General features: G+C 40.2%; 1 protein-coding gene across 17 annotated transcripts in view; it reads left to right on the top strand.

Moving 5' to 3' along the window:
* The window catches only part of PCDH15 (protocadherin related 15), a 633377-nt gene that overhangs the window by 171245 nt on the left and 437745 nt on the right, over positions 1 to 24387 (top strand). For all 17 annotated transcript variants that reach the window (XM_083614042.1, XM_083614038.1, XM_083614050.1 and 14 more), the window contains one exon: positions 8408 to 8486. The gene's annotated coding sequence lies outside the window, so the exon portion shown is untranslated. The remainder of the gene's footprint in view (positions 1 to 8407; positions 8487 to 24387) is intronic.

The following is a 24387-nucleotide window of genomic DNA, read 5'->3' as shown; positions in this document are numbered from 1 at the left end:
CTGGGTTGTTGAAATGTTGTCAGGTCATGTTTTAAACCCAAGCCCTTTCAAGGTCTCCTGGGGAAATAGGCATCATTTGCTCTTCCTCTCTTTCTCTCTCTCTCTTTAAACTGCTTTGGCTTCCCTCCCAGCCACTGTCAGTGGAAGAACCAACCAAATAAGCTTCATGCCTGCATGCTTCAGTAAAGTCAGATTAATGTTCTTCTAGATAGCATGGTCAAACCAACTGACCTTTGCCAGCTTGTTTGCATCAAGGTGAATTATTAATTGCAAAGCTCGTTGAGGGATTTTCTATATGAACCTTTTGCTTCTGTTTGGGACAATCTATTCAGGCAGATAAATAGGTTGGCATGAAAATATTGAAATAAAGGGATGGCATGGAAATAGGTATCATCATCATTTTCTATTTCAAACAGATGCAAAACTTAAGATGTCACAACTGTAATATTTTTGTGGGTTGCTTTTCCCTTCCATTCACTTCAACTTCCGGCCATTGCTGTGGCATTTTCATATTTGTGTGTCTATCTTAGCAAGTTCTCAAGACAGTTTCTGTCATTCTGTAACACACTATAAACTGTTCTGCAGTAGTTTGCTGCTGAAACTCATTGGCACAGTTTAGCAATTTTAGATTCTGCACTATCTTTAGATAGTATTGGGTGTTACTTCACGTATTTGAAAATGTGGAAGGTCAGCTATACTACCTTGGTGGTCTTCTTGCTCACTCTGCTGAGTGGGACTTGGTCCCATAGTGTTGCCCTGACAGCATCACTGCTAAAACTGTGAGAGATTTGCATTCAAGCCTAACAATGCTAGTTAGTATATGAAGGGGTTAAGGACAACAGAGTTCTAATTAGTAGAGTAGGATCAGTGAGGTCATGTCCTGTCTTCTCATAGGAGGAAGGAAGTAACACTTGTTTCCTGTTCCCCCCCCTCTCTCTCTCTCTCTCTCTCTCTCTCTCTCTCTCTCTCTTCTCATGCTACACGCAAAGGAGGCGGACATGCCTCAATTTAGCTCCCAGTCTCAGACATTTGTCTGAGATTGCCTTTGCTGAACTTCAGCTAAGTATTTTACTTGCATTATCTTATTGCTGTTGCCGTAAGGAAAATGCATGACTGTGAACTCAATTAAGTAAGTAAATCATTTTTAAACTTACTTCAGAGTGTGGTCTGCTTCACTACATGAGGGTTGATGGGTTCAGCTGAAGAGGGGATGGGTTCAGCTGCTCCATGCAGCTGAATGGAAGTACAAGAAGGTTTAATACCCTATTCCTATGCTTTATTAATCTGCCTCATGATGAGACTCAAGGATCTGCTACTGGGACTCTGTGTGTGCTAGCCACATGACTTTTTTTATTAAAAACAAAAACAAAACAAAACAGGTACCAGCCATTTTTTGCTTTGTTTATTAACCCACACATGTAGGTCTGTGGAGGATTAAATATAATTAATATATCTTCCTACTAATTCACATCAAAAACTATAACTGGCTATTGTACCACTATATGCATTTTTTAAGTTACCTAGAAGACAATGTGTCAGTTTTCTGCTGTTGTTCCTATGAATCTGAAAAGAGAGGGAGTCTTAAGCAGTATGAGTTATTATGCCCTCTTGCAGAAGAAAGACCCTTTTGAAAGAAAGGGAGGATCCATCTGTTTTCATTTCTGTTTCAATATTAAGAAAAATTATGGCAGAAACCTTTATGCTCCCTTGCTTCTCATATGCGGTTATGGCATAGCCACTACATCTTATGTGCATGCACAAATGCTGTGGGTTACCTGCTGGAGAAGGACTAATGACTCAGTTTCGTGATGAGGTAGAAGGTTCTGCCTCCCCTATATCGTTTTTTAATAATTTTGTATTATTTCCCACATGAATGAATGGCAAAGTATGGAAGAAAGTAAATGGGTGAATTTGAGAACAAAAGTTCACTATCTGCCCATTTTTCTCTCTTCTCCCCTAGTTGCATAATGTCTCTGAAAACAGTGTCTCGTAGCAAATGCAAACGAACTGTGAAAAAAAGATTATGAATTGGAGGTGGGGATCAGCATTTACTGTCAGAAAGGCTAATCAGAATCTACTTTCCTGTTACCTGAATCCAATGGTTTGGGTCCTACCCTCTGAAGATGCAAAAAACAAGCTTGTTCCATCTTCCATGTGGCCTTTTAGATATTTGAAGATGACTATCATACCACCTTTCAGTCTTTTCTTTTCCATGCTAAACATACTCAACTCCCTCAATTGAACACCTTCCAGCTTTTCAATATCCTTCATAAACTGTGGCACCCAGAACTGGACCAACTGGTCTTACCAAGGCAGAACAGAGTGGTACTATTACTTCCCTTGATTGGGACACTATACTTTTGTTAATGCAGCCTAGAATTGCATTAGCTTTTTTCTGCTGCTCCATCACACCATTGACTCATGTTCAGCTTGTGGTCTACTAACATCCCCCTAGATTTTACATGACTTTTCTATGGCCAACTATCAGTGAAGTGAAAAATGTGTCACTTCAATCATTGCAATAGAAATTAAGGGAAATACTGTCAAGGAATAATCATGTGCTCAGCCTAATATTGGTTTTATGGAGCTGAAGTGTATAAGCAATAAAGAATGTTCATCAAAAGGAAAGGAGAATGGTTGCAGTCCTGTACCTACTGTCTTGGGGCTAAGTCCCACTGAATTCAGTGAAACTTGCTTCTGAATAGATATGTGTAGGATTGTGCTATTAATTGCCTTAAGAGTGACAACTTTTGAGAAGTATTAAATATATTCAAAGAAGATAAGTTGACAAGTTAAGGCTATCCCTTGCCTATTCAATTCCTGAATGCATTTTTCAACCTTTGTGAAGTGAACCATCTTTTAGCATAATTATTTTTTCATCTACTATATAAAATAGCAAAGGCTTCCAATGCAAAGTGGGAAAGGTGATAGCTGTTGAATTACTGAAAAAAACCTTCAATTTTAAGCATTTGAAAATGACTAGATTTTTTTATTGTCAGATAGAGGCCTTGATATGGAAAGGGATTTCAGTGAATTAAGTACTGTAGAGGTTTTTAATCTGTTACAGTGAAATGTCACTTTTGCATAGCATGTGTCCTACCTTTTATTTTATTTTTATTTATTTATTTATTTAAAAATCCTTTGGTACTATATCATGATCACCTAGACGAGTTCCAATCTGAAGAAACCTGGATTAATAGGATAGTTTGTATGAGGGGCTCATTTGTTTTGCTGTAGATAGTAATCAATAATGAGAACCCTGGGAGTATTTCTGGAATCATTTTATTGTAAGTGAAGCTGTGTTGAAAATTAATGAATGTAGGGCACCTTGTTACTTTGGAATGCCCTGTTAAACTGGCTTTGCAACCAAGTGCTTACTGAGTCATGTTATTAACTCGTATAATTCCAGTTAAAACTGAATTTTGTTGCATTTTGATTTTCTGAAGGATAAAAAAGAAAATCTTGATAAAAAATATATTTACAAGTGGAGAATTATATTTGTATTTGTATATTATATTGTAAAAATTCCCTTCCCTCTTCCATCACCCAACCTCCTATGTTTTCCCATGCAACCATCTCTCTATATCACATATGCATACTCTCAGATATACCTTCTCTGAAGAACACAGGATCCCTCTCCCCCCTCCATTCTCCTAATCCCAATCCTTTCCTCAGCTCTCCCCTTTCACCTCCCCTTTCCCTTTTATCTTTTGTGGACATTCAGCAGCAGGTAAGCAATCCACTGTGGGATGCCCAAGTGGCAAAACCATTGAACCATGAATTGCCCTTATCTAGTGTCCATCTCTCCCAACAACACATATTAAAGTTGTGCCCTGGGGATATGGCTGAGCACTCAGCTAACACGTTGGTCCCTGGACCAATAACAGGAGATTGTGTTGGGCTAGCAGCAACAAGCACAGGCTGCATGACCACCCTCGTGTCAGCTCTGGGTGTAATCTCCTTCTGTGCACTTTGGGGGCAGACATCACCTTAACACCCAGTGACAGGAGAGGGCTTGGCCGACTTGAGAAAAAAGTACTTTGGATGTTGTTTTTGGCAAGTATTTGGGTGATGGCAGCTAACAATAGCAGATAGCCTTCTGCCCTGTCTCTCTGAGTTTGGCGTAGTAAGGTAAAGGTAAAGGGACCCCTGACCATTAGGTCCAGTTGTGGCTGACGCTGGGGTTGCGGCGCTCATCTCGCTTTATTGGCCGAGGGAGCTGGCGTACAGCTTCCAGGTCATGTGGCCAGCATGACTAAGCCGCTTCTGGCGAAACAGAGCAGCGCACAGATACGCCGTTTACCTTCCTGCTGGAGTGGTACCTATTTATCTACTTGCACTTTGATGTGCTTTCGAACTGCTAGGTTGGCAGGAGCAGGGACCAAGCAACGGGAGCTCACTCCGTCACGGGGATTCGAACCCCCGACCTTCTGATCGGCAATTCCTAGGCCCTGTGGTTTAACCCACAGCACCACCTGCGTCCCAGGTGTCCACAAAATCTGCATTCTATATCTCTTCAAGGCTTATCGTAGGACAGATAAACCTTTGGAGTGATTCACTGACCAATACTGCTAATGATACTTCATTGTATTCTGACTGTGCTGTGAGTTCCCTGCTCACTTTAATCCTCTAACTTGAACAGCTGTGGATTTTTTTTAGGTTTGTGGTGTTATTGTTGTTTTTTAATGGAGATGAAATCTGCAACACTGCTTTTTGCCTCAAGGCACTTCCTTGAAACTTACATAGTTGTATACCTGTAGTGTTTTGTCTATTTGTGCACCTAAGGGCCTTAAAAATATTTCCTTTTCTATTATTCCTCTGTTCTTTTGCCCAACTATGGGAAAGTCCATGGGAATGACTTAATTCTGTTTTGCTGGAGTTGGTACAGCCTCTTTTTATCCTGCTTAGAGGGCATTCAGATTTTTCAGCAAGTGCTTTTTCCTTCTTCTGCATGAATGATGCACAAGTACATCCTACTACTAATAAACCTCTGTGAAGAAACCAACCTTGGAGACCATACATCCATACATAAAGTTAACCTATTAATGTCCTGCAGGGTAGGGTACAGAAGCCAAAGCTACATATTGACAGAGGTGAGTTAAAATGTTTCAGTTCACAGGATTTGACCCAGCATAGAGCAAAGATCTAGACACCAGACAGTCAAGTTGTATTGCCACCCAGCCTGCATGTGTGAAGAACATTACAAGCAGATTGAGGGGCCCCTCGTAATGGGGTGGGGATATGGAGTTTATGAATCACAGTTTCACTAGTGATATAGACAGACAGACAGACAGACAGACAGACAGGAGAAGCTAATGGGGTGATTCACAGAGAGGTTTTTCAAGATGATATTGCTCAGTAATTGCCCATTCTGAGTCAACAAGAACAAATGTCATGGGCTGAACCTGTAGGTAATAAACTTTCATTTTAAGTTGCCAAGGACATATGTTGATCTTTATTTGTGAATCAGCATAACAGAATGAATCTTGAGCATTGGAAAGAACACTGCTTGTTAATACATCACTAAATTAAATTACCATGTGTGGAATCTCTATGTTAATTCCACAATGAACTGATTTCAGAGATGCAGCTCCTTAGGGTTATGTTATGTTGTTATGTTATAATTTCCTTCTTAGTAATTAATTATAATCTACTTTTCAAATATTTTTTTCAGAGCATGTGGAAAGTGGTACATTTTAGTGGTATGCTTACAGAACCATTTCCTTCTCTTTTTTCAATATTCTTCATCAGGTCTTATCTTAATATATTTAACTGACATTAAGGCTGGATAAATGCAACATTTTCTTATAGGATTGTGGAGCATATATTTTTGCCCCTAAAAAGCACTTCTTGAGAAAGTGGTTTCATTCTGAAAATAAACACTCATTGCAGATATAACCTTAGTATTTGTGAGCTGGTTGGGTCTTCATTGGATAAATTTATTCAATAGCTGGTGGCACTGAATTTTAAGGAGAGCTCCTTAGAAGCACAAGCGCTCTTACCACACAAAAAGGAAAGTGTATTTGGCACATTTCACAGCTGATTAGCAGATTCTGCAGCAGACCTTGCGATGTGGTCTGAACCGCAGGTACACATAAGCACATTTCTCTTTTATTGTGGGGACATTTGACTTTAGGTTCTTATATTGCTGAAATTATTGTCTGTAAAACTAACAAAAAATGTTTTCAAGCAAATAAAATTTTAGATACTGTGACCTGGTGTTTGGTTCTGCTAAATATTGAGCATATGCGCATAATCTTGATTTACTTCTGGCGGAAACGAATTATTTGTGTTACATATGAGCTCCTTGTGTTTATGAATTATGGCAACATCACCGCTTGCAATATATAATGAAACAGGTCCTTTTATATTGGTGAAGAAAGTCAGAATAGAGCTCTGCCTTGAGAGGCAACCACGTAAAGGCATGTTGCCACCCACTCAATAAGACAGTATGTGCAATTGGGCTATATACTGGCTAATTTGCGTGGACCCTAATGGACAAAATATGAATGACATTTGAACAATACCAAGGATGTTTAGGGCATATATCAAGTATTCCTATTTTACAAGTGCAAGAATCTGGACTTTACAGGGTTTTGTACAATATTCATGTAAATATTAACATTAAATATTAAATATTACTATAGTTTTATAAATAGCTTAGGGAGGGAAAGAAATCCACTTTTGGGTAGTCACTGAGGAATACTTAGCTGCTTCACATTTATCTTGATCTTTTTTATTATATATATATTTTAAAGAACTAGAATAAAATACTGTTCCTACAGCTTCTTGGTTCAGTGTCTTGAATAAAAAATCCAGAAAAGCAAAAAGCAGAAAGCAAAAAGCAGCAAAAAGCGGTGTCTGCTTTTTGCAAGACAAATGCTTTGCTGGAGCAGTTGCATGAGAAGACGGGTTTGATGAAGGAGAAGTTGGACTTGATGACTGCTGTAGCCAGTGAATATGGATTAACAGGAAACATAGAAATTATGCAGCGACCAACTCAGGAAATTGGTTCGACTGGGCAAGTACAAGGGCAGATGAAGATGGAGGAGGCTGCGATCGCACCCCAAGCAACACAAATGGAGAGATCCGAAGCCCTGCAGGAGCATAAGCCGCTGTTTTGGAAGATTGAATTTGGAGTGGGCCTGGGAGAACCTGGAGTTAAGGAGGCTCTTAACTTTGGGGGGACTTGGAAATATGCTGACAACTATTTTTTGGATAGTTACTTTTTGGATTACAATGATGATGGCGGGGAGTGGGACTGTGGGGAATGGGCTAGTCTGATGAAGGAAGATGGATATAACTATCGGTTGGAATCCCTCAGAGACCTACTCCTCAAGGAGAAAGGGAAGAAATTAAGAAAGAAACCAACAAAAGATAAGGAAAAGTGCAAGTATAAACAACAAGAAGAAAATCTGCAGAAGAGGCATAGAAGAGACTTAAGGGCCTCGGACATAAGATCACCAGGTTGATGGACTGGATGGAATGGACAGTAAGGACTGACACAACCCGAGACCAGGAAGAAGGGACGTTGGATAAAAATTTTTTTAAAAAGCCTATAAAAGGAAAATTTTCTTTTTATTTTTGGAATTAGTGTAAAACTAATGAAATATTAGGGGAAATGTTGGAATGGAATTATCTGGCTTTAGTAGAAAGGATATAAGGAGTTATGTATAAATATGGTTTAAATTTTGAACATTAAGGTTTTCTTTTTATGGTAAGACAAGGTTAAATAAATCAAGGTAAATTGAATAACAGAATATGTCAAAAGATGGAAAGGATTTGTTGAGTTAACTAATAGGTTAGATTATCTAAATAAGAATTGAGAAAGACGGAAAGAATTTGCTGAAATAACGGATTAAATTAGAATACAAAAAGGGAGGTGTGAGGAGGTCAAAGAATTAAGCAAATGAAAAGATGTAATATGGGATTTGTCTTTTTTTCTTTTTTTCTTTTTATTTATTTTTTTGTTGTTGTGATGTATTTGTTCCTTTTTTTCTTATTTTTTGTCCTTTTTCTTGTACTTTTGAAACTCTGAATAAATATCATTAAAAAAAAAAAATCCAGAAAAGCTCCTGTCAAAATTTTATTGTAATGACTTTAAATACTGGACACACATACACATATGTTGTGGATAAAAGTACCAAATTGTAACAGTAAAGTGAAATAAAGATATTAAATAACTCAACCATAAGAAAGAAGTGCTGTTGCTTTTGCACCAGTCTTCAGTATGTAGACTTGGATTAAAAGGAAGCCCTCTTTTTATTGGCAAGTGCCACAAAAATTATATACAATCAAATGAATTATTGTTAAGACTGTTCTGTGTTTGCTACTGCATGCATTTATAACATAACACCATTTTGCTACCATACTTTTAAAAAATATATATGATTTTTTTTATCCACAGGTTTGCAACAATGGTGGACAAACTACAGAATGCCATATCGCAGTGAAGCTCAACCCAACATCATGACTCCAGAGTCTTGGTGAGGAAATGTTTCAGAAACTTGAATCTTTTTGTTTATTTAACGTCAGAGAGCATATGTTACATTTTGCACAAAGAGTTAAACGAATATGTTTTTATTTATATTCATAATCCTTGCACTTAAAGTAAAGGTAAAGGGACCCCTGACCACTAGGTCCAGTCGTGACCAACTCTGGGGTTGCGGCGCTCATCTCACTTTATTGGCCGAGGGAGCCGGCGTACAGCTTCTGGGTCATGTGGCCAGCATGACTAAGCCGCTTCTGGTGAACCAGAGCAGCGCACGGAAACGCCGTTTACCTTCCCACCAGAGCGGCACCTATTTATCTACTTGCACTTTGACGTGCTTTTGAACTGCTAGGTTGGCAGGAGCAGGGACCGAACAATGGGAGCTCACCCCGTCACAGGGATTCGAACCACCAGCCTTCTGATCGGCAAGTCCTAGGCTCTGTGGTTCAACCCACAGCACCACCTGCGTCCCTACAATCCTTGCACTTACTGAGAGCCAAATGGGATGTAATGTGGCAGTCACAGGTTATGCACACATCTGTCCACTTCTTAAAATGGAAGGGTAGTTAGGGTTTTTCAAGAAAACTTCTATATGGGTGACTTGAGACAAAGCTTTCCACCCCTCTGTCTTACTCATTGCTCAAATGATGAACCACGTTTGTTTTCAGGCCGACTGATTTCTTATAACTGAGCCACGTTGGCAGAAACATGCTAAGTCACAGCACAGAAACGTATCATAAGTCATAGGGAGGGAAAGGGAGCTCAGTTTCCTTCCCTCCAAGTCCATATGGATATATCAGTGTTAAATATTATAGCCCAATCTCACCTGACCACTTCGATAGGAATAAGGCAGATGCACTGGGACATGAGCAGCCAGTATGTTCCTTGTCCCTGTCTATTATCAAACATATTTTTTTTAAAGCGCCAAACAAACCCTGTTGATTAATCTTCTGGGGCTTAAACTGAGTGAACCTGCATACAGCGGTACCTCAGGTTACAGACGCTTCAGGTTACAGACTCCGCTAACTCAGAAATAGTACCTCGGGTTAAGAACTTTGCTTCAGGATGAGAACAGAAATTGTGCGGTAGCAGCGGGAGGCCCCATTAGCTAAAGTGGTACCTCAGGTTAAGAACGGACCGCCAGAACAAATTAAATTCTTAACCCGAGGTACCGCTGTATTTCCAAAACTTTAATATAGGCATAGAGAAAGGGATGACAGTGTTCTTTTTAATCACAGCTACTCTGAAGGCTGCTTCAAATATTAAAAATAAATGGGAAGGGGAGGCTCAAATTTTAGTCACACTTGTGCTCGTGGTTCACAGGCAAAGGGGGAAATGATCATCATCATATCCCACTGTGTTTCATCAAGAAATCCAAAGCCATCACCCATCCAAGCATTGAGCAGCAGACCTAGAAGTGCTTAGCTTCAGCAAGGTAGTGCCTTCAGACCATGCCATGGGAGAACATGAATTTTCCTCCAAGACAAGATACACACTTTGTTCTTGTACTGGGAAATGCAAATTCTTCCCCTCCCTTTCCTTTTGCTCCAGATTAGACCCAGATGTAATTGATAGAAGACTCTCCTTCCTTGAAGCTTTGTAATCAGAAGTTAGATGGCCACCTGTCATGTATGATCTTGTTGAGATTTCTGCATTGCAAGGGCTTGTACTAGATGACTTTCGAGGTCCCGTCTAACTCTACAGTTCTATGATGCTATGATAAATATGAGTTGCAATTTCTTCCTCTATCACTGATTCCTTTTGAACTAAACTGAATAGCTTCTATTGGGCTTTTGCTGCTTCTTTTGATTGCCTGTAGTGATTCAGATGAACGAAGGAACAGTTTTTCTTATCTTCCATTAAAGCTTTAGTTGATGGCATCCAAAATAGAGTACTAAATTAATGGTAAAAACTCTCACACACCTCACCCGATATACCCCAATCCAGTGTTTGTGGCTGGAGACAGGATCGTTTATTTGGTCCATGAAGATTTCTCAGCAGATATTTAATTATTCTCTAAAATGTAAAAGAGTGCCAGAGCTTTGCTTGGCAAAATTATGCTATCAGGAACAATGAACATTTAGTCCATTGATGGATAAATCCTGGTATCAAAATATGACATATTTATTTCAGGAATCTGACAACCTACGCAATTATTTTTTCCCCCCAAGGGGATATTGCTTTAGCCAAGAAAGATTTTAAATTGTGTAGAAATGATGTGTTTATGCAGGAAAATTTTGCATCTCTTTATACCTCCGGTATAAATATAAACCAGACCCAGGGGATTGCTTATTTAAAATTAGTACACTTTGTTTGATGAAGGAACTCACTCTTGCTTGGTTGCAATTAATGCCTTCTACGTTTCTTGATATTAGCAAAGATACCATACAGTCTAAGTTTCTACCACTGGTCAATAGGTCAGAAAATAGGTTTCCTGTAAGGATATTAATACAGGCATCCCCACACTTACATATTTTTGGAGACAGTATTTTTTGCATGGATTGAAGAGAGAGCGGCAGAGAGGGTGTTTAAGGGGAATTTACAGGGTGTTCCCACTTTACATGATTTTTACAGGGTGCTCCCCACTTTATGCGTTTAGGGGTCCAGAACATAACACTCCATAAGTGGGAGCCCCAGTATACTGGGGCACAAGCCAAAGTTTACATTGCAAATGTGAAATATCACAGAATTGATTGTCTCTATTTCCTCAATTTTATTTTTGTATATTTAATTATGGACAGCAGTTACCTACAAAACTACAGCTAGAAACCAGTATGATGGAAATTTAAATCTAGTTAAATGACTGGTAGAACTAATTATGACATTTGAAGGGTCAGCTACCAGGTTTTAATTAGTTTGTTTTTATTTATGCTTCGTTTATTTATTTAAGCTTTGTTTTTCATGCTATTTGCTGCATTGTGTCTATCCCTCTGTTTTATTGTTTTATATTGGGATTGTTATGGTTTTAAGCAATGCATATGAATTATTATATATATATATATATATATATATATATATATATATATATGAAAGAGACAATTATGCATTGTAGCCCTAGCTTATATTTTAAAACGAGCTTTTTAGTTGCACATAAAATCTGTTTTGTACATTTTTGGAAGAAAAATGTCACATGTTAGAAAAAGGAATGTTTTGTTTGTTGTTAAGAAGGCTGCCGGAGGGCAATCTGGAAATCCTATAGGCACAACTGACAAGTGTGCTCAGTTGCTGGGAATTTGCACAGGAACTTTTCTTATTTGCCTAAATTACATTTTAGAGGGCAATTTATTACGTCTAGACCACTTGAATGCGTATTGATAAGTTCTGCTTAATATTGCACACTTGAGAGCCTTACTCTACTGGTAAGATGCAGGTCTACGTCATAAGTTACTTCCTGCTGTTACACTTAACTTAAGTCAAAGCTTTACTAAAGGATGACGATCGGGTGGCTGTCAGATTATCTTGCTTTTAATAGCTGCTGACTATCATTTGAAACAACAACTCTATCCTTCATAGCTGATCTGTGCTAGATGTTTTACCCACCAAGTTGGCAAGTAATAGTTATAGTTTATCTAGAGACCATTTCCACCAGTTCATCCCACACTCCCAACATTTCACTGCACCCTGAGGTGGCCAAAAAGCCAGAGCAAGCCCTGGTTGGAGTATTTATGTATTTTGCTGAATTTCTTTTGGGACAAATTAAATGGATTAACTGTGAGAGGACGCAGAAGGCTTGGCCCCTAACTTAATGGTGCTCCAAATACATATTTGGCTTTCTTTCACACAAGTGAATAGTTGCCATTCATTCCTATAGGGGACATAGTGTTGCAGAGCGTAATTTAGTCCAACCCTCTACAATGCAGGAATCTTTTGCCCAACGCAGGGCTTGAACCCAGGACCCAGAGATTAAGAGTCTCACGCTGTACTGAGTGAGCTATCCACAGTGCATATCCAGTGCTTCCCTATGTGTGTGCATTCATTCATTTGTGTACTTGTGCACATGCACGCACACCTACATGCAGACACACATGGCACCAGTGGCGGAGCTTCATGCTCCGGCATGGGGGGTGGAAAGCAGGTGGGGGCAGGGCTGGCACGCATCGTGGGGGCGGGGGGCAGCCGCAATGGCACCCTGCCGGGATCGCACTGCTGGGGGCGGTGCACTCCCCCCGCACTCCTCTTCTTCCGCCAGTGCATGACACACCAAAGCAGGTTGAATTAAGCACAATTGCAACAAACATTTCAGGAAGGGAAGGAGTGTTCATTTCAACCTCTCCAGTGGCCATTATTTGCTTCGGAGGAATGTGGGGTGAGTGACAGGTTTGGCCCCTTCCTAAACTGATGGTGGATGGCAGGAGAAATAGAAAAACGCAATGGACCAAGGTTTTGCCCAGTTATCTTCTCTGTGTGATGGACTCATGGGAAAAAGCTGTCCCATGAGCCGTTGCTGCAAAGAGTAGGGGAAAGCCTATATAAGGCTGCTTTCCTTGGAGCTCACAGCCATTTTGCTTTGAGAGCTTATCAGGTTAGAGCCTTCAATGAGCAATTTTGGGTCGCTGGGTGACAGGGCCAGAAAAGACTTTTTCTCTCTCAGCCTGATTGGCACTTGGTTGGGGTTTTTCCCCCCACCTTTCTCTCAGTAAAATTATGGTTTTCCTTTGTTAGGTGAAAGAACATTGTATGAGGGTGGAAATGGCAGGATCAACATAGTATAGGGGGCCGCCATAAGGGGCCTGAGGGGAGGATTGAGAAACCCAAGCATGGGTTTGGTATCTGCTTAGTTGGAATCTGCACCCTGGTCCCCCAGTGAGACCTTGCTTTCTTGACTTGCACCACAGCACGGTTCGACACTGGCCAACTCCTGCCATTCAGGTTTGGAGCGATCCAAACCCAGCGGACCCATTCCATCAACATGGGGTTTGTGGAATGCTGAAGTGATTTTGGGACCCAATGCCATTCCAACCCTTGCCCCACCTGCTGCTGTCAGTAAAGATTTGGCTTGATTTTATCCCATCACCGTTGTACTGTCTGGTTATTTTGCCGCTCTCATGGGTCACATAATGCAGTTGCGTGGGCAAGTGAATTCTTATTATATCTATATACTTAGTGATACTAAATGAGTGACCTTCAAATATTAACACCAAAGTAAACCTGTATCATAAATATCTGTAACAATGATCAGTGTTGTCACTCTTCAAAAGCAGATAGTAGCTAGCTGCCAGTACCCCTTGTTTAAAATTCATCCCAGCATTTTGTTACATGGGTTTACTTCGTCAGGAGTCAACATAGCTCCGTTGAACTTTTAACATCTTAAAGTCAGGAAGAGTGTTCTTAATACTGGCAGTTTGTTTGATCAATGCCATGATATATAATGGGAGTTCTGTTTTTGTCACTTTAACAGAAAAATGTTTTAGGAGCTCCATCACTGGGTGCCAATTTAACACCAGGTTTCGGCAGTGCTCTAAAAGTGCCAATGTAATTTATAAGGTGACCTGCCTGTGTGGAAAGCAGTACTTAGACAAAGCTTCAAGCAGTTTGAGAAAATGTTTTAATCTTGTGCTTGTTCAAGCGGAACAAAAGAAGTTTGAATGCCTGCCTGTTCCTGCACTGTATCTAACAACCTGGTCCTGTAGATTGGCTTTAGCTGAAATGATGCAAATAGTAGATTGCTATGTTGCAGCTGAAGTACAATCCCATGCACAGAATATCTGGATATTTTCTGAAGTTTTCTTGATTAAATTTGAGCAGGTTCGCACTACCTTCTGTGGTTCCTATGGGTTGCAGAAGACCTACAAGATAGAGCAGAATGAGATGATGATGATGGAAAGGGAAAGGGGACAGAAGGAACTCCCAATGGAACTAAAACAGTCACGCTTGCTTGTGAAACAGAATCAGAAAAAGCACATGATTTTACATTAGCAGTGCTTCTGAGGTCAGATTCCAGCAGCAAGCCAAGCTGTCGGTTGTACTTCAGCAGGTTTTCAAACAAAATAATATTCTTGTGCCCCCAAGGAAGATTTCATCTGCACTTTATTGGGCAATTGACATGTTTATTAACATTCCTTATTCCTTATTTCTGGCACTGTTTGTGTGACTAGCCTCTGTTTTTGTTACTCCACTGGCTGTGGTGCTTCCCTCTTCTCTCTCCTGCTTCAACAAACCATAGTTTGCTGGGCTGGGGGTGTTATATCTGAAACCCCTATTGATTCCCCCGCCTCTGCCCAGTGTTAGAGTCATGACACCTTTAGTATTAACAAATACATTACAGTGGTACCTCCAGTTGCGGACGGGATCCTACCAACGTGTTACTAATAACTTTTCTCCTTCTTGTTGCATTTTATTTAAAAACAAGAAGCCTTGTTAGCGATTTTTGAAAGAGAAATACTTCCATACAGCTTAAGTTAAATTTCACACCTGAAAATTTCAACACAGAATCACAAATTTTAGGCCAATAAACTACCCATAAAATCAGTAGTGAATCTTCCCAAACAGGGTTTTATTGGTATCAGGCAATAAATTAGTACCAGCAGTCAGGATTTTGGAGAATACTGGTAAAAATGAGAGCAGAAATTGCTGCTTCACTGGATGTCAGAAAAATCCAGTGCATATGATTGGCGTTAATTATGCAAATTATGTAACCTACATAATTATGTAACTTACATAATTTTGCCACTGCCACTGTGCACATTGAGACAAATAAAGCTTTTGGTGGAGGATGAACTGCTATGGAAAGGAAACCACGCTGCATGAAACAAATATCGGATGGAATGGGAAGCAATGTTTTCTTACATCCCTAATCAGCATTCCTGGGAGTGACACATCCATTGGATACAGATATGTGTTGCAAAACCAGAAAAGTACATCCACTTGCACAACATACCCCACTGAATTCCTCTGTTTTTCCTGCCCTGTAGTACCCTGTGCCGTAACCCATGCTTGTTCCAAAGGATTTGTTGATCCTTAATTATAATCTCGGGACACGGGTGGCACTGTGGGTTAAGCCACAGAGCCTAGGACTTGCCGATCAGAAGGTTGGCGGTTTGAATCCCCGCGACGGAGTGAGCTCCTGTTGCTCGGTCCCAGCTCATGCCAACCTAGCAGTTCGAAAGCACAAAGTGCAAGTAGATAAATAGGGACCGCTCCAACGGGAAGGTAAACGGCGTTTCCGTGTGCTGCTCTGGTTCGCCAGAAGCGGCTTAGTCATGCTGGCCACATGACCTGGAAGCTGTCTGTGGACAAACGCCGGCTCCCTCGGCCAATAAAGTGAGATGAGCGCCGCAACCCCAGAGCCAGTCACGACTGGACCTAATGGTCAGGGGTCCTTTACCTTTTTAATTATAATCTCAGATAGGCATGACCTGTAAAGTCAATCTCTGTGGCACAGAGCTATAGATTCCACAGGCAGTAACAACACTCTCCAACATGCTAAAGAGGAAAATCAGGATTCACATCTTTTGGTGCTATGCTCCCACGGAAACTAGGTGACTCACAAGAGAGCACAGCCACCCAAAATGGGTGTCTTTTAAGGCTGCACTCTTGTGGGAGCCAGAACAGCACATCCCGGGATCCAATCAGAAACCAGGTTGGCTTTTGTAATTCTGGGGTGTCCTACACAATTTGGGGCAGTTGATGAGTATACAGTAAGTGGCTGCGGCACACTTGACCAGGGAAGCAAGTGTTCATCTCCCGCTTGGACTACTGCAGTGCACTCTACATGGGGCTACCTTTGAAGGTGACCTGGAAACTGCAACTAATCCAGAATGCGGCAGCTAGACTGGTGACTGGGAGTGGCCGCCAGGACCACATAACACTGGTCTTGAGAGATCTGCATTGTTCCCAGTATGTTTCCAAGCACAATTCAAAGTGTTATTGCTGACCTTTAAAGCCCTAAACGGCCTCTGTCCTGTATACCTGAAGGAGCGTCTCCACCCCCATCATTCAGCCCGGACACTGAGATCCAGCGCCAAGGGCCTTCTTGCGGTTCCCTCATTGCAAGAAGTGAGGTTACAGGGAACCAGACAGAGGGCCTTCTTGGTAGTGGTACCCGTCCTGTGGAACGCCCTCCCAGCAGATGTGAAGGAAATAAGCAGCTATCTTAGCTTTAAAAAACATCTGAAGGCAGCCCTGTTTAGGGAAGTTTTTAATATTTAATGCTGTATTGTTTTTAACACTCGACTGGAAGCCACCCAGAGTGGGTGGGGAAACTCAGCCAGATGGGTGGGGTATAAATAATAAATTATTATTATTATTATTATTATTATTTTATTATTATTCATGGGCATGACAGTGGCAGGGTCATTCCCATTGGGAATGGAGACTCAAAGTTCCATAATGAAAAATGATTGTATTCATCACAATTTATGCTGGGAGAGGTTTGGGCTTGTGGTCCTAGGCCTTCCTTACAGGGATGGATTATCAAATAGGGAGTCTTCATGGCCTTCCCCGCCACCACAGGTTAGTGGCAGATTCCTCTGCAAGGGAAGGAGGTAGCAGAATAGACACTATGGCGGCAGTTTATCAAGACTGTTCAGTGTATCCACAGAGTATTGAACAGAGTAGCCTGTAAAAGCAAACCCAAAGTTTCTTGCAGCATTCCTAAAACTTACATCAATTGGCCATAGAGGTAATTTTCATTGTAATTGTCCACTTCCTTGCTTTCTCTTATGTATTAACATTGTACATTCAAATCAATGATGCAAGAGAGGTTCAAAAGACAATTTAAACCTCACTATGAAAATATCATTATTAAGTAGTTTCTACCTAGTCAATTAAATACACATCTGTTAATGTGAATATGGTCTTGGACACAATTGCCTGGATCAGCTTCTGGAAGGTTTTGCTCAAGCGTGCCTTGAAATTAAACAGCTGTCAGTCTACAGATCTGCACATTTTTCAACTTATTTGAAAGAAAGTAGTGTGAGAATCAATTTTTGCTGTGCTCACTCTCTCAAAGAATTTCCCGCTTCATTTTTCAGTACATTTCACAGGTACAAATATATATGCTTCCATAAATTGCTTCCTTACATTGGTTCAGGCAGTACACCCAGTAAGTAGCTATCTTTGAAAACACACAACACCTCCCCTCCCACCCCAAATTATGGAATTCAGGAGTGCTTCTACATTTCAGCCTTGCAAAAATAACTCTTCAAAATCCTAAAATGATATATTTCCATGGGATGGAGTTGTCCACCCAGTTTATTGTGTACGGTGACAGCATTGCAACCATATATTTGAAAGTGCTGTGCGGTTTCGATTTTTCAAGGAAACAAATATCAGTTCCTCTGACATGTTTTCATTGGAAAGCTGAGTCAGTTACTTCTTAAGATTTGCCCTATCTGTCTTACTACTGATAATGTTGTATCATGTTACATTGAGTTTACTCAAGATATTACACAGAGACAAAAAAATCAAACAGGAGAATGGTTGTCCTTGAAAGATGATTTCTAACTGTTTAAGAACTCTCATCTGAAAAGCTTGAAAAGTTGTATGATCCAGTTAAGGATAAGGTACAGGCCCTTTGCTTCTTCCTTAAGATGTTTTATAGACTATTATAACTGTACAGGATTCAATCTTTATTGCTAAGCTAAGCATTAGCAACACACCAGAAATAAATAGCAATGAAATAATGTGATTTGAAAGCCTAGGTTTTCTTAGGTATTTGGTGGTTTTGCTTTTTAAAGCAACAACCATGGTTCGTTTTTTGTTTTAACAGCTGATAGCCTTAACTGTTGCTATTTCAGCCACTTTGGCAAATGTTGCATTAATACCTGGCAACATGGATTTTACCTGTTTCCTGACACTGAAGCTCAAAAGTTGACATTTTAGGTGTGTGGCAAGCACATGTTTTGCTTAAAGATAAAGGGACCCCTGACCATTAGGTCCAGTCATCACCGACTCTGGGGTTGCGGCACTTATCTCGCTTTATTGGCCAAAGGAGCAGGCATACAGCTTCCGGGTCATGTGGCCAGCATGACTAAGCCGCTTCTGGCGAACCAGAGCAGGGCACGGAAACGCCGTTTACTTTCCCGCTGGAGCGGTAACTATTTATCTACTTGCACTTTGACGGGCTTTCGAACTGCTAGGTGGGCAGGAGCTGGTACCGAGCAACGGGAGCTCACTCCATCACAGGGATTCGAACCACCAACCTTCTGATCGGTAAACCCTCGGCTCTGTGGTTTAGACCCCAGCATCACCCATGTCCCTTATTCAACAAATTTGCATAAACTTAATTTAACATTTTTTTTGGGGGGGGGGCATTTGTCATTTCAATGAACAAGTAAGTTTAGATACTTGTCACCATTTTCACCTGCCTATCTTCTAGCCAGCTCTGGCTGCCGAGCGCTTGTTTCCCTGTTTTCTTCCTTTCACAGAGATAATGACTTCTGCACTTCTGCTCCTTTCTACCACCTCTTCTCTTGTTCACCAGCCTGTTTGCTTTCAAGATAAGCAAGTAGGCGGTAGCAACTGGAATGGCTATAGACTCACTCCAGAGAAGACCCAATGAGAGCACCTTGTCCAAGACCCTTCTTCCCAAACAGTGAATCAGTCTGAAAATAAGCAAACCTGCAATTTATTGTGTAGGCTACTTCATTTCAAGACATAAATAGCCTCTTGTTTTCTAGTCAGACATGGCTGATGTTATTTTTTTCACCCTTCTCTTTTAGGATTTAGTTTACATCAATGAGATTTCCATTTGATCTTAATTTTTTCTTCTGTGCCAGAGGCTAATCAGTTAATATTTTATTGTGACAGTCCACTCGGAATAAATTTAGCTGTCCTTTGCTGCACTTCTAAGAATTGTTGTAACATTGTTTTGATCTTTGCAGTTTTATCCGGTAGACAGTTTCATTATTTAACTGATCACATTCTCATCTGAAAGAAGACATCAGCAGTTCAGATGGTAGTTCAAATGGTTTGGGAAATCTTGAGTAATATGCATCTTAAATATGGAATAGGTATTTTATTTTAGTTTTAGTTTTTCCTCTACTTTCTCAGGGGGAGGGGGCGGAATTAGTTTCCTTCCCAAATGCCTGTGAGCAGCAATAACACAGACTCTTACTAGTTTTGAAGCAAAGATTAAAATTAGAGCAAAGCTAAGATGTCAGCTGTTGGCTTCCCTGTTACTATATGCCAAGAGGTGGGCATTTTGATGACTGGGGAAGATTTTTTTGAAGGGGTGAACTTATCTTTTTTGTTTCCCCAAATGTCCCAGAATTATGTTGTGTTCTAATGTGAGAAATGGTCATTTCCCACCTCCATGGCTTGCCTAAAACAGCCTGGAGGGCCAAATGAGGAGGGCTGATGGGACAGATTAGGCAATGGCCAGACTGTTCCCACCAATTCTTTGGAGCAATACAACACCTGGGGCACTCTGGGAAGAAAAGGGTGGCTGTCAGCTACTGGCATCAAAGAGTTCTGCCACCCTGACAGTTAAAGAGGCAGCAAGGGCAAAAGAGAGGGAGAGAGAAGCAGTTTCCTGGCACCTATCAGGAAGTCCTCTTGACTTTGTTCCAGTTTTGCCCCACCTTCTAGTTTTGTCTTCTTCAACTAGAGCATGTCTGAAACCCTTCAGAGCATCTGTCAGCCATGATACACAGTATTGAGCTAAGTGGACCAGTTGCTTGACTCAGTATAAGGTAACTTCATAGTGATTCACATTACACAAAGTTCGTCGCAAAGGTGGCTTTTTCTTTTCTTTTTAGCCTCTTGGAATTAAAATTATATTGTTCTGACAAATCCATCCAAGGCACTCTGAGCCCCTATCCATCAGAGAGTCTTGGCTATTTAAAACTGCCACAACTGTCTATTTATGTTTTCATTGTGTTAATAAAACCGATAGCTCTAGTAGCATTAATATACGATGAAAACATTTAAAAATCCAAGAAAATTATTTCAGCCTGAGGGATCAGAACAATTTATGTCGAACTTGTCAAGCTACTGGAGCAAACTAAATGAGTCATCAGGAAATAATTTAGGTTTGTTTCATATAGCACTGAAGTATTTTTAAGAACATTTAATCATGTATTCCAAGAGGCAGCGGCAAAGGTCTTTCCTTTATAATAATTAATTGAGGGTGGTGTAACACACATATCCAAATGATCTGTTGTGTATTCATTCTGGACTAGGTAGCATAAGTTGATATATCTTCCAATAGATCAGAGGAGGGAAACGTCTGGCCCAAGGGACAGATTAGACCCGGGAGGGGTCCTAATTTGATACTCAAGGCCATTCTCTCCAGAACATGCTCACTAGCCCCTCACATGATATTATATGTGATAACAGATGTGGGGCATAGCTAGAAAGCAACACTAAGGAGCATTAAAGGTGCACTCCCAATTGCATTCCCTCCAATGTGACATGATCCAAATCCAAGACACCATTTTCCAGGTTCGAAATCCCATGCAAGATCACAGATCTGGGGAAAGTGGTTTTTCAGACATGGTGCCCAAAAATATGGAGAACCCAAAAACACTTTTTTGGGGTGAGATCTTGGCACAAAACTTCGTGAGAACAAGTAGTCGCCGTACTCTGGCGGAAAAAACCCCCCAGGATATCCTCCTCCTCCTTTTCAAAGCCATTGACAGGTATGCAATTGCTCCTTATCAAGCGAGGCTTGCTGTCGGTGCTGATAAACTGATCGACAGCAAGCATTGATGAGAACAAGCCTTGCAAAGGATTGGCTGCACTAGAGAGTTCCCAATTTAGAACAGTGCAGCCAGTTCCTTCCCGGTGTAGGGCTTGCTGTAAGTTCAAATCAGCAGCCCAGTGTTTACAACAGGCCACATGAGGAAATGCTTGTGCCAGCATAGGTAACAGCGTTTGCATTTCTTTTCAAAATGAAATATGATATATACATTCTTTTCATTCAATAATAATAAAAAAATGCCACCTCATTACGTGGGATGGGCAGATGGCAGCACCTAAGCCATTACACAATAACCTTGTTGTTCACCTCCCAGGAGTCCCAGTACTAGAATAGGAAGGCACAATCATGTTTTCCAGCAATATTGGAGACAGCCATCTCATTCGCAATATGGCAGGCAGCTTCCACTGCATTTTAGTTGGGCACCTGGGGAGCTGTTGTTGGAATCTGGATATTGGACTATGTGGACCCTTCATTTGATTTTGTATTCATATGAGCCTTGAAGCTAAAACCCATTTTCAGAAAATAAACCGTCATATGACATTTGATCAAAACATTGATCAAAGATTGGGGGGGGTATCACTTTATCATTGTCAGGTTTGAATAAACAAACTATTAAAACAAATCCCTCTTTTCTGTTCTTTTAAGAAAATAATAAACTAAGATTACAATCGTTTGAATAAAAAAAGTTTGATCCAGGCAAACTTTAGTATGTTCAAGGCTTATTGAATTCAATAGGTTAGTGGGCTGTAAAGTTTTTCCCAGTAAAGATAATTCTAAAATTATATTTGAAATGGCATTTGAAATTGCTTAACTTTGGGTGCATTTTGCGGAAAGGATCCAGCTATTGGTTGAGACTATCCAAATAAAGATTGATATGAAACCATGCAACACGTGTGGTCTTAACAATCATGCCCATTTAGGAGCTACTAATGATATATGTTTTTATGTACATGCTTAAAATATTAAAATGCATCACCTTTTTATTTTATCTAGTCACATGCTAGTATTTTATAAAGAATGAAGAGAGAAAAGGCATATACAGAACTGTTCTAAATACTGTATCTTTGGATTATGGACAAGAGCATCCCACTCAAAGGCTTGGGGCAGGTAGCAGTATTTAAAAGTACTGTATTCTGAATTAAGAATATAAATCACAGCTACCGCTCACGTTAAAAAGAGGAAATGTGTACAGTTAGGGTGAACTGTGAAGAACCATCTAGGTAGTGTGAATTCCAAAAGTTCTTAATACAATTATTAACACTTCCAGTCACGTTCTCCTTTGGGAATACTCTCAAGGATATAGGTTGTGGGGAAACCCATGCTTAAAGGAGAATGAAACACTCAAGAAGATATTTCAGTAGCCAAGGCCAAGCTAGAAGAGTTTGAAATCAAGGTGTTGCAGTCTATACAGAATTGTTTGAACTGATGACTTCTCAAGCACGTGGCACCTTAATGGCAAATGCTATGAAATATATATTTACAATATATTATGTGGGCAAATAAAGTAGTTTGTTAACAAAACTGGATTTATCAAAACTAGATTCTGCACCAGAAAAGAAATTATTTCTCAGTTAAAATGATATATAGCCACCTGCTACCTTTCAGAGGATTTACTCTTTGGTTATGAACAAAACTGTTTTATGTCCTATTGCTAAATATATTTTCTCTCTTTGCAAACGAATATTTAAGAAAATAGTATCAGCCTGAGTCTAAAGTTTTAAAGCCTGTAAATCAATATATGTGGCAAACTGGAGATCCAAGAAAAGCCCTGGGCCTAAATAAATCCATCATATATTGTGGGAGATTATATTTTAGTGTACACACATATACTGTGTCCTGGAATACCCAGACTGACCAAGAAAAAAAAGCTTTGGAAGGGTTAGTCAGTCACATCTTGATTTATTGGGCAACAAAATTGGCCATAAAACTACCTTTTACAGTGCTCAAGAGACCAAAGCATATAGATGTCATATTGAGTAATAACATCAGGATAATACCAAGGTCTTCAGTTGGTTTGCAGTTTTCATATGGATAAAACCAGATACAAGACACTTAATACCAAAAAACCCCAGGACATATTCTTCAAGTATTAAAGCACCTTGAAAGATTAATGTTCTTCCAAATAAGGCCCCAGTTATATGATACAGGGGATTTGAGAGCAACCAAAATACCATTTATTTTTTTCTTTTTCCAATGCAGCAATGTGTATTTGTTTCATCATGCAAATATTGTCAGGAAACTTAATTCAGGAGTATTTCTATCATGTCCCTGTTTGTATGATGGATGATACCTAACAATTCCCAAGAAGGAAATTCTATTGTTAACTCTCACGTGTGCCGGAAACCCTGGGCTGCCCATCTGACAACTGCAGAGAGGGCTACAAGTTTCATAAGAAGTGAGGTTCTTAAACTGGCTTTAAACCATGAGCTACTTCCACCTACCTTGCACCATCCTCCTGATCACATGCCATGGCAAGCCAGAGTATGGCTTACCAGCATCCTGGATGACAGCTGTCAGGTTTGGCTCAGCATGTCCTCCAAACACGGGATCAAAGTTAAGGTCTCTTTTCCTCAACCATGAGCTGTAGCCATGGGATAAAGCTTCACTAGCAACCCTGTTTAAGCTAGAGAACCCTATCCCCGGTTCAGGCATGCTGAGCCGAAACATTAGCTTAGTGTTGTGGCTTGGTCCTGGCCAGGACTCCCGATTGTAGCCTGCCTCCACATTGGCCAATCGCAGGCAGGCTACTGTGCAGTGCCAAACCTTTCACATTTGTAACCAACACAGTTGTGGCCTAATTGACACAATGTATATATTCTTTGTCCTGTCTGGTTATTTCATTGCAATGAAGTCACAGGGCCATGGCATGCAATGGGATGTTCTATAGTATATTTGAAGGTTTGCATGCATAGCCTGCTTGATACTGAAGAATGGGAGTGGGTATATATATATATATATATATATATATATATATATATATGCACCAAAAGCCATGCTAGCAAAATCAGTAAGTAAAATCCTCCTTCAGATAAATAAATATAATATTGAATCAGGTATTATTCCTGGTTACCACTAGCAAAAAAGTCCATCCTATTTAATTGACTTTGCACTGTTGTATAAATAATATACCACAGCAGTTTTAGGAATGCTTTGGGGCATTTTGTGGTGCTTTCTGTTGATAATGTGTATAGCTGTAAATCGAGTTCCTCTTCCGAAGCAAGAAACTCATTTACAAATATTTAGTGTTTATTTT

This window comes from Podarcis filfolensis (assembly GCF_964270895.1).
Source record: "Podarcis filfolensis genome assembly, chromosome: 5".
Lineage (NCBI taxonomy): Eukaryota > Metazoa > Chordata > Lepidosauria > Squamata > Lacertidae > Podarcis > Podarcis filfolensis.
Note: the sequence above shows the minus strand (reverse complement) of the source record. Positions and strands in the feature narration are given on the sequence as shown.